Here is a 10,245-nt window from a genome sequence, read left to right as displayed (position 1 = left end):
AGCCTAGTCAAGGTCCCTTGGGTTCATGTGTCTGGTGGCAATGTTCGAGAACATTAGCCATGAACAAAAATTACCTTAATGAGAATATTTGTATGTTAATTAACTTGCAAATTTATTTAAAAACTCAAATACATTTAAAAATAGCCTCTAGATATTCATCATTAAAGCAATCATGGAGGGGGGGAAACTTGAAGGCAAACATAGTTAATCCAATAAATATGATGTGAGAATAATCTTATTTAATTTCTAGTCTCTCACTCTTTCTGTCTACTCCTTCCCTGCCTTGTCCTTGGCTTATTTTGTCCACTTTCTTGTCTTGAAGAATCCTGTATTTGGCAGCAAAAGCCCTCAGATGCTATTTTTATCTTAGTGGACATGGTGGGATGAATCTCTCCACGCAACGAAGTTTCAGGGTCACTGAACACCCCTGTCTCGGGAGGCACAGAGGTATCTGTGTGAAAAGCCTTCCTTGAGTAGATGTTTTTCATAACTCCGTGAGGAGAGCCTGGGATTGAACAGACCAGGTCACTGGGTCAGGGCAAAGATGGGATGCTGGGGAACATCCCATCCATTGACCAGCAAGGAGACTTGATAAACAAGGGGACAAGTGACTGGCCTGAGGAAGGCCTGTCTGGAAGGGCTGGGTGGCTGAGTCAGAGGTCAAAGCGAGGTTTCCCGTCCCCCGGCCTACATTGCCCCTGAGGTGTCACCACTGGCTTCCGTCTGAGTCATCACATCTGGGATGGAGCAAAAGTCAGATTCCCTTCAGTCTGGCCCAGGGTGGCAGACAACCACTGGGGAGACTTTGTGACGGAGCACAGAACGGCAGAGGCTCGGAAGGCTTGGGCTACTTGCATGGTCAGTGAACTTTCCTTGAATCATAAAGCATTTTCTGGGGCTTCTGTATGATTCGAGCATTTTACCTGAGGGTGGGCTGGCAGGGTCAGTAATGATTAGAAAACTGACCAATATCAAAAGTTCAGATGATTTCTAATGATTAGAAAACTGACCAATATCAGATGTCACCCTGGGGTGTCTGAGATAAGGTCCCAGGCATTCACAGCTTAATGTGTGGGCCTGGATGACTGAGTGTTCTTCTTTTTTCCTTATGTACATTTTATACCCCTATATCCGAGTAAAGAACTTTTATTAGATTGAACTAGTGACAAATTGGTACATCCACACAATAGAATAGTACTCAGCAATAAAAAGGAGTCAACAATTAATACACACAGTGGCTTGGATGGACTTCAAGGACGTTATTCTAAGTTTTATAAATAAGCCAGTCTTGCTCTTTTCCTGCCTTGCTGCTTGAAGATCGGCAGCCATCATGAACAACACAGTGACTATCCGGACCAGGAAGTTCATGACCAACAGACTACCTCAGCGGAAGCAAATGGTCATTCATGTCCTTCACCCTGGCCAGGCAACAGTACCCAAGACAGAAATTTGGGAACACTAGCCAAAATGTATAAGACCACACCAGATGTCATCTTTGTGTTTGGATTCAGAACCCATTTTGGTGGTGGCAAGACAGCTGGCTTTGGCATGATTTATGATTCCTTGGACTATGCAAAGAAAAATGAGCCCAAACACAGACTCACAAGACATGGCCTATATGAGAAGAAGAAGACCTCAAGAAAACAGAGAAAGGAATGCAAGAACAGAATGAAGAAAGTCAGGGGAACTGCAAAGGCCAGTGTTGGTGCAGGCAAAAAGAAGGAGTAAAGATTCTTCAGTGACTTTATCTGTGGTGATTATGCAGATTTTTCATGAGAAGATTGATAAACTAAGAATTTTTTTTAAAAGCCAGTCTCAAAAGTTCACACACCTGTGTGAGTCCATTTCTATAACATTCTAGAAATATCAAAAGTATAGAGATGGGGACCAGACCAGTGGTAGCGGAGGGTGAGAGAAGGTTATCGCTATGACATCAAGGGAGTTCCTTTGTGGTGACAGGAGTTTTGTGTCTTGAGTCATGTGAATCTATACATGTGATAAAGTGCCATAGAATTATACACAGGGGCATTTTTTAGAAGTATGTGCAAAAGAGGGAAAATCCAAGTAAGGTATGTAGGCTAGTTAACTAGTGTGCCAATATCAATTTCCTGGTGAAGCGCCAGTACGGGGGAAGCTGGCTGCTGGGCACATGGGACCTTTCTGTATTACTTTCTCACCTTCTTGTGAAAAAGGAGTGAGTCTGTGATTAACTCAAAATAAACTGTATGAGGGAGCTGGCTTTATTCTGTTTTGAATATTCCGAGTTTGGAAGTGGTTAATGTAATGTGAATATTATCTAGGACTCTGATTGCAAGAGTCAAAGAAGCTGTTTTAAACTTGCATTAGACTAAATGGAGGAAATTATCCCTGCATGTAATAAATTTACGAAACATCAGGGCTGGAGCTGAACGCAGGGGCAGCTAATGCGGGTCTGACACAGACAAGGCTCTCTCTCTCGCTTCTTCTCTCATCCCCGTTCTCCAACCCCCTACCCCATCTCCCATCCCCTGTTCCTCCTCCCTCCCTCTCTCCCAGACTAGTCTGGGCCCCTGTCCCTGTATTGGCCTCAGACTCGCCCAGCCACGCTACAGTCCAGGGGGAAGGGCTTACTTCTAGCTACAGGAAACACCCAGGGGAACGTAAGTGCCCTGATTTGGGTCACATGGGGAGCAGTGGTTGGTCGCTCCACCAGTCACTTCTATGAAGATAGGACGGGAGAAGCCCTTCCCCCAAAGAAAGGGAAGTGCTGTCACTAAGACAGCAGGGGAAGGACATTGGGCAGGCAAAAAAATATGCCTGTTACCACATAGAAAATGGGTAAATGTATAGTTAACTAATGAAAACCCCAAATCTACTGGAAATAAGGAAACCATTTGTCGGTACAGCTTATGGTGCCAGTTGGGCAGCCAGCATGCATGGTGTTGGTCATCAGATCTGGGTCACTGCCACCAGCTGGGCTCTGGTCTGAAGACTACTGGGGTGGGTGACCCACAGGGTCCTTTAAGAGCCCTGTGGAAAAACTGTGCTAAGCATATAGGGGCAGAGGCAGGGCATAAGGGCCCACTCGGGGGCCCTTCAGGTCAGGATCACCAGGGGCTTGGCTGTAACATGGGGAGGTACCAACATGCCTGAGAGAGAGGCCACTTGAATCCAGGACCTGACACTTGGTAGCTGGGTGACCTTGACAAGTTTCCTAAATTCTCTGCATCTGTTTTCCCATATGTTTATACCTGAAAGGTTGCTAAATTCAGTTGATATAAGTGCCTAGCCTGGTCCTGTCAGATAGAAACTGCCAAATTAAAGCTTGCATTATTGTTACGTGTATGATTTTACCCTAGCAGAAAATTATAGTGACGACATGTGGTGCTCAAGCCCAGCGCTCTGCGGCCTGATGCCCTGGAAGCTCCAAATTGAAGTAGGTCTTTGTTTGATTGAGCAAGGGGACCAGGGTGCTGAGGCTCCATTCCCCTGCATCCGAATTGAAACTCCGCCTCAGATCCCCGAGGTGGAGGGCTGAAGCTGCACAGCCCCACTCAGCGCCCCAGTCCTGCTCTCCCAGCCCAAAAGTGCACGGAAGACAGAGGACCCGGGTTCCAGGAACTGCTGGCTCTTAGCATTGGATCTGGGCGGGCTACCTTCGCCAGGTCCCATCTCTTACGAGTTTTCCTGGAAACCAGAAGGTGGGAGATTTTTATAAACGTTTTTAACCGACTGGAACTTGGATATAGTCTTGTGTTGTGCGGGACGTCCCAGCCAGAAGCCTGGACCAATGAGGGCCCAGGGAGGTCAAATCCAAGTAGATGTTAAAGATAGGGTAGGTGACATGTAAGGCATTTGGCATTAACCACGGATCCCTTTGCCTCTGCTCTCACCAACTGCCGCATCTTCTGCTCTTCAAGCAGAGGAGTGGCCTCCTGCCCACCCCTCTGGCGTTTGAAGAGGTTTCGGGGCACCGCACGGAAACTTGGAGGCCGGCCCCCACAGATCTCCCTGGCCCTGCCGGGGTGCCTTGAGCCTCGACTGGACCTGCGAAGTGGTCTTTTAAGACGCAGAACTCCGAGCCTGGAGCTGACTCCAGAGCAGTTGTCCTGGAGAAAGGAAATGTCGGATAATGTGGCTCTTGATTGGCGGGGCGGCAGGTTTGCACTGGACCCAGTGCCCCACCCACCCACCCCCGCCCCCACCCCCTCATCTCAGTCAACCGGAAAGCACAGCCTCCGGGGAGGAGACTGGTCATTCCGCTGTTTGAGCCTTGCAGCGGGACTCTGTGAACTCGGGGAACTTCGACCCCTGACCTTCAGTGGTGTAGGGCCGCGCTTCCCTGCGAGGAGCCTACCGCTCGCCTCTAAGTGCTCCCGGCCCTCCAGGGCAGAGCAAGGACGTGGAACGGAAAGAAGGGGACTGAGCCTGGGATCCGGGAGCAGCCATCAAGAGCCGCTCGTGGCAGCTCTCAGACTCCACGAGGACCGTGCCCCCATTCCACAGGGGGCTCGGCTTCCTCCCCAGGGCCCAGAAACAAGTGGGGTTTCCAAAGCGGCCATCGGTGGACAGGCAGCTGTGGCATCGGCACCTTCTGGTGCTCCCGGCCCTCAGGGCCGCTGGCTTGGGGGCCTAGAGACAGGTCTGGTTCGGGGAGGTGGGGAGGCGCTGGTGAATTCCCCAAAGTGTGTGCATCGGTATGAGATTCCCTCTAAGCAGAAATCCGAGCCCCCCCTCCCCCCCGCCCCGCCGGCGCTGTGAATGGAGGGGCTTCGCCCTGGAGAATCTTCACTTGGTCCCCTCTCCCATAACAGATTTTATAAATATTCCTTGAAACGGGCAATTGGAAATGTTTTATGATTACGTAAAAAATGAGTTAAAGTATCTTTGCACCATTTTGTCAGCGTACGGCTCTTCAGTGCCACGCCAAACACTAGTGCACATTCGCATCCAGCCCAAGTCTGGTCACACTCCTGTCTCTCCAGGTCCTTTCTGAGCCGTGGGCCTTGTGGCCAGAGACATCTCAATACACACCTCCTTCTTCCAAAGGCAGTTTCTCTGTCCCTCCCCCCAGCCCCCCCCCCCCCATATTAAAGATATTCTGTGATATTTTTCACGTTCACTATGAAGAGCCTCAGGATACGTTTCTTTGTAGTCATCTGACTCAGGATGTTGATACTCCAAGTTTTGTAAGTTTGCATCTTCCATCAGTTCTGGGAACACTCAGCCTTTGTCTTTTCAAATACAACCTCAGTCCCCTCTGCAGCCCAGCTAGAGAGATTACTATAGCTCTCTGCTTCATTTTCATTTTCATTTCTTTGGTCTATTGTTGATAAATTTGTCATATCTACAGTTCTCTGATTTTTCTTCCCAGCGGTATCTAGTCTGTTACCTGTGTGTGGGAAGTTTTTTTTTTAAAAGATTTTATTTATTTAGCTTTAGAGGGGAAGGGAAGGAGAGGAGAGAAATATCAATGTATGGTTGCCTCTCATGTGTCCCCTGCTGGGAACTGGCCAGCAACCCAGGCATGTGCCCTGACTGGGAATCGAACCGCAACCCCTTAGTTCGCAGGCCGGCGCTCAATCCACTGAGCTATACCAGCTAGGGCTGAAGTTTTTAATTTGACTTACTATAGTTTTCACTTGTAGAAGTTCTATTTTATTCTTGTTAAATTCTGTTTCATAATATTCTTATTTTTAATTTCTTTAATTTTAAAAAATTTATTGATTTAAAAATATATTTTATTGATTATGCTATTAGAGTTGTCCCATTTCCCCCCTTTATTTCCCAGTGCCCTGTACACACACCCCTCATTCCCACCGCCCCCTAGTTCATGTCCATGGGTGGTACGTGTAAGTTCTTTGGCTTCTTCATTGCCTACACTATTCTTAACTTCCCCCTGTCTATTTTCTACCTACCACTTATGCTACTTATTCCCTGTACCTTTTCTCCCTTCTGTCCTTTCCCCTCCCCCACTGATAACCCTCCATGTGATCTCCATTTCTGTGATTCTGTTCCTGTTCTATTGTTTGTTTAGTTTGTTTTTGTTTTTCTTTTGTAGGCTCAGTTATTGATAGTTGTGAGTTTATTGTCATTTTACAATAAACTGTTCATGTTTTTTTAAAGCATGATTCTTTAGTTTAAAAGCATGATTCTTTAGTTTATTTCTGTCTTTTTAAAAAAGATTTTATTTATTTATCTTTAGAGGAGAACAGAAAGAGAGAGAGAAACATCAATGTATGGTTGCCTCTCGTGGGTCCCCTGCCAGGAACCGGGAACTGGCCTGCAACCCAGGCACATGACCTGACTGGGAATTGAACCGCGATCGTGTGGTTCGCAGGCCCACGCTCAATCCACTGAGCTACACCAGCCAGGGCTGTTCATATTTTTAATCTTCTTTTTCTTAGATAAGTCCCTTTAACATTTCACATAATAAAGGCTTGGAATGATGAACTCCTTTAACTTGATTTTATCTGGGAAGCACTTTATCTGCCCTTCCATTCTAAATGATTGCCTTGTTGAGTAGAGTAATCTTGGATGTAGGTCCTTGCCTTTCATGACTTGGAATACTTCTTTCCAGCCCCTTCTTGCCTGCAAGGCTTCTTTTGAGAAATCAGCGGGTAGTCCTTTGTAGGGTAACTGTCTCCTTCTCTCTTGATGCTTTTCTCCTGATCTTTAATCTTGGGTAATGTAATTATGATGTGCCTTGGTGTGTGCTTCCTTGGGTCCAACTTCTTTGGGACTCTCTGAGCTTCCTGGACTTCCTGGAAGTTTATTTCCTTTGCCAGATTGGGGAAGTTCTCCTTCATTATGTTTTCAAATAAGTTTTCAATTTCTTGCTCTTCCTTTTATCCTTCTGGCACCCCTACAATTCAGATGTTGAATCATTTAAAATTGTCTTGGAGGTTCCTAAGCCTCTCCTCATTTTTTTTTTTTTGAATTCTTATTTCTTCATTCTATTCTGATTGAATGTTTATTTCTTCCTTCTGCTCCAACCATTGATTTGAATCCTGGTTTTCTTCCCATCACTATTGGTTCCTTGTATATTTTCATTCATTTCACTTTCCATAGCCTTCGCTTTTTCCTCTATTTTGTGACCTTACTCAACTAATTTCATGAGCATCCTGATTACCAGTGTATGCATCTGAAAGGCTGGCTCTCTCTTCGTCACTTAGTTGTATTTTTTTCTGGAGCTTTGATCTGTTCTTTCATTTGAGCCATTTCAGAGCCTTAGGTGTTCACCAGGGCAGGGCAACCTATGACACTGTGTTATGGCGCTGTATGTGGGGGAGGGGTCTGAGAGGGAACAATCCTGCTTGTTCAGTCACTTCTGCCTGCTACCCACAAGCTAATGGGGCCCTTCTGGTGCTGATTTGCAGTGGGGAGTGTACATTCTACGACCCTGTGGGTCTCTCCAATGAACTCTCCTGTGAGACTAGGAGTTTCTTATGCTGCCTCAAGCCCCACAGATGTTTTCAGTCAGAGGTTTTGAGGCTTTATTTTGCACTGGGTTGCTCGGTTTGTCTTGCTCCCCAGTTGTTCCTCCTGGTTTATCTGCATGCAAATGTGGGACTGCCCACTCCACCAGCCACCTCCTTGCCCGCCCTGGTCCTCCAGCTGCCAGCTTGCCATGAGTCCTCTGCACCCTGGATGCCTGTCTCTACCCTTCTTACTGGTCTGGATGAATGTTTCTTCTTCAATTACTTGGTTGTCAGACTTCCATACAGTTCTATTTTTCTGGCAGTTCGGGTTTTTTTTTTAAATTTGTTGTCATCCTTTATGGTTGTGCAAGGAGGCACAATGTGTTTACCTATGCCTCCATCTTGGCCGGAAGTCTATTGATTTTTTTTTAGAGAGAGAAAGACATTGGTTTGTTGTTCCACTTATTTATTTATTCATTGGTTGATTTTTGTATGTGTTCTAATCAGGGATCGAACCCACAACTTTGGTGTATCAGTATGACTCTCTAATCAACTGAGCTACCCAGCCAGGGCTGTTTTATATTTTTAGACTCTTGCTTTCTACTCATATGCTCAACTCCAACTTGAGTTTATTTAAGTGACTTTTGAAACATATTAGGCCAATTGTAAATTCTTGTCTGAGAACTCCCTATATCTGAAGTTGTTATCAACTGATTGTGCTATTTTTTTTCCTACTCTCTGTCATTCATGGGTCCTTGTTTTCTGTGTTTTGTAATTCCAGACTCTGAGCTCATATTTCTTGGGATCATATTTGAGGAAGCCTGGGCTGAAGGCCAGTTTCTCCAGGTAAGATTTGTGTTTGCTTCTGCCAGATTCCTGGAAGCATTGTTAGCCTGGGACCAATATATAAACTAAATTCTCAGCTTGCAGCTTTTTAGAGGACCTAGGGACTGTGCATTCAGGCTACAAAACTACATAAGGACCAGTTTGTAGTTACAAATTCTCACAGATGTTTTCTGCCTCTTCCACTCAAGGCCAAGTTTTGAAACAGGCAACTTACCTGTGTTCATCCTGGGAGTCCCAATTCATATTGGGGTATGTGTGTGTGTGTGGATGGTACTTGAGTTTCATCATCTGGTACCTGTGCCTATAGAACCATGAAAAACAAGGTTCTTTGGCAAATATCTTTCAGGTGAAAACTAGTTTTCAGTGTCCTAGCTCCCTCTATAAGTTATTATTTTTACTTCATTTTTGGCCTCTGTGCATTCCTTATGAATTTTCCAGCTCGCCAATGCACTTTTTATCCTCACCTGAAGACCCTGTGTGCCTTAGCTGGGGATTGAACCCACAAGCTGGGTATATGCCCTGACTAGAAATCGAACCCATGACCTTTTGGTCTATGGGATGGCGCTCCAACTAACTGAGCCACACTGGCCAGGTCACCAATACATTTTAAAAGATTTCGAAAATACTGCATCCACCATCAAAAAATTGTTTAGCCATACTGGCAGAAATGGAAGTGCATTTGTGAGTTCCTTAGAGGAAACCTACCAACACACAACTTGGGAAATCTGGCTTCACTTCCACCTCCCCTATGTAGTTCCACCGCCTCTTAGTGTTCTGAGCTGCCCCACCCCTCCTGGGGACCAGAGGGTTTAAACCCAATTATTTTCCAGCTTATCACTTACTACACAAACAATGGAAACTCAAGCTGCTCTCCTAACACTCAGCCTGTTCTCTAATTCCTTTTAACATTGCTTGGGGAAGCGTTTGATAGTTTATAAACCCTCCCCTTCTCTGGGTGCTGTCAACATTTGAGTGGTTTTCTTTCTCACATTCATCCTGGGGGTGAGCAGTAGAACATCATATTACCCACTAGGTGGAGGCCTTCCTGTTCTGAGAATTCTCCCTTCCCATCCTAATCTCTTTATTAGGGGGTGGCATTGAGGTAATGGTTAATAATAGTAGCAGGGCACCTCTGTAAGATCTGAGGGTATTTAGTCTCAGATGTTTTGCCTCTCTTTAGAATGCAGAATAATTTAATCTCAGCGGTGGGTCCTGGTTACCAATTCTGGGACAACAGGAAAAGTTTCTCTTATCCCCTCACAGAGCAGTAAGTGACTTCGCAGCTGCTGCTAGCTACTCTGGTGGCTCCCTTCACACTCCAAGTCCACACCCCTTATCACAGCCTCCAGAACCTTGCTCCATCACGCCACCCCAGCCAGCCTGCTCCTGCCTCTACTCCACTCACTCTCCTGCACCACATTAGACATCTCTTTCCAAAACACATCAAGCTTATTTCCAACTTCGGGCTTCTGCACCCTCAGTGCCTTCAGCCTGGAAGTCTTTTCTCTCATGTTCCTGCAGTTGCCTCTCTAAGTCTCAGCTACTAAGTAACTCAGAGAGGCCTCCTTAAACCACTCATTCATACTTCCAAATTATGCTTTCTTCTTGTTCCAGAGCATTATAATCATGCAGCAGTGGTAGAAAACATTTTTTTTAAAACATCCATCCTCTTGATAAAGCAATGTAACAAAAAGGAACACTAAGTTGTAATCATTTTCTACGATGTGAATATGTGATATTCTAAGGTTAAGTCTGAGTCTAGGAAATGAAGACTGATCATTTGTAATCTATAAAACAGTTATATAAATCTGATAGTTGTACCTGGCTTTCACCTATCTTGGGGTTGAAATTTTTTATTATTTATAACTCGTCCCAAGCACAAAATCCTGAGCAATGAAATACCAAGGAATGAAATAATGTGGTAGTAGCACCGTTTGCTTTGTCCACAGATTTATCTGGAGGTTCTTTTTTTTTTCTCTCTCCTGTAATATCATTAAAT

General features: G+C 45.4%; 1 protein-coding gene and 1 pseudogene across 1 annotated transcript in view; both read left to right on the top strand.

Moving 5' to 3' along the window:
* The first annotated feature begins 1,286 nt into the window (after positions 1 to 1,286).
* Positions 1,287 to 1,801, top strand: LOC118983816 (40S ribosomal protein S24-like; annotated as a pseudogene).
* A 6,369-nt stretch (positions 1,802 to 8,170) lies between these two features.
* ZFP90 (ZFP90 zinc finger protein) overlaps positions 8,171 to 10,245 on the top strand; it is a 39,770-nt gene continuing 37,695 nt past the window's right edge. The window contains exon 1 of the mRNA XM_037041413.1: positions 8,171 to 8,246. The gene's annotated coding sequence lies outside the window, so the exon portion shown is untranslated. The remainder of the gene's footprint in view (positions 8,247 to 10,245) is intronic.

This window comes from Sturnira hondurensis, unplaced genomic scaffold, assembly GCF_014824575.4.
Source record: "Sturnira hondurensis isolate 20B ecotype Veracruz unplaced genomic scaffold, ASM1482457v3 Scaffold0003090, whole genome shotgun sequence".
In the NCBI taxonomy this organism is placed as follows: Eukaryota; Metazoa; Chordata; class Mammalia; order Chiroptera; family Phyllostomidae; genus Sturnira; species Sturnira hondurensis.
Note: the sequence above shows the minus strand (reverse complement) of the source record. Positions and strands in the feature narration are given on the sequence as shown.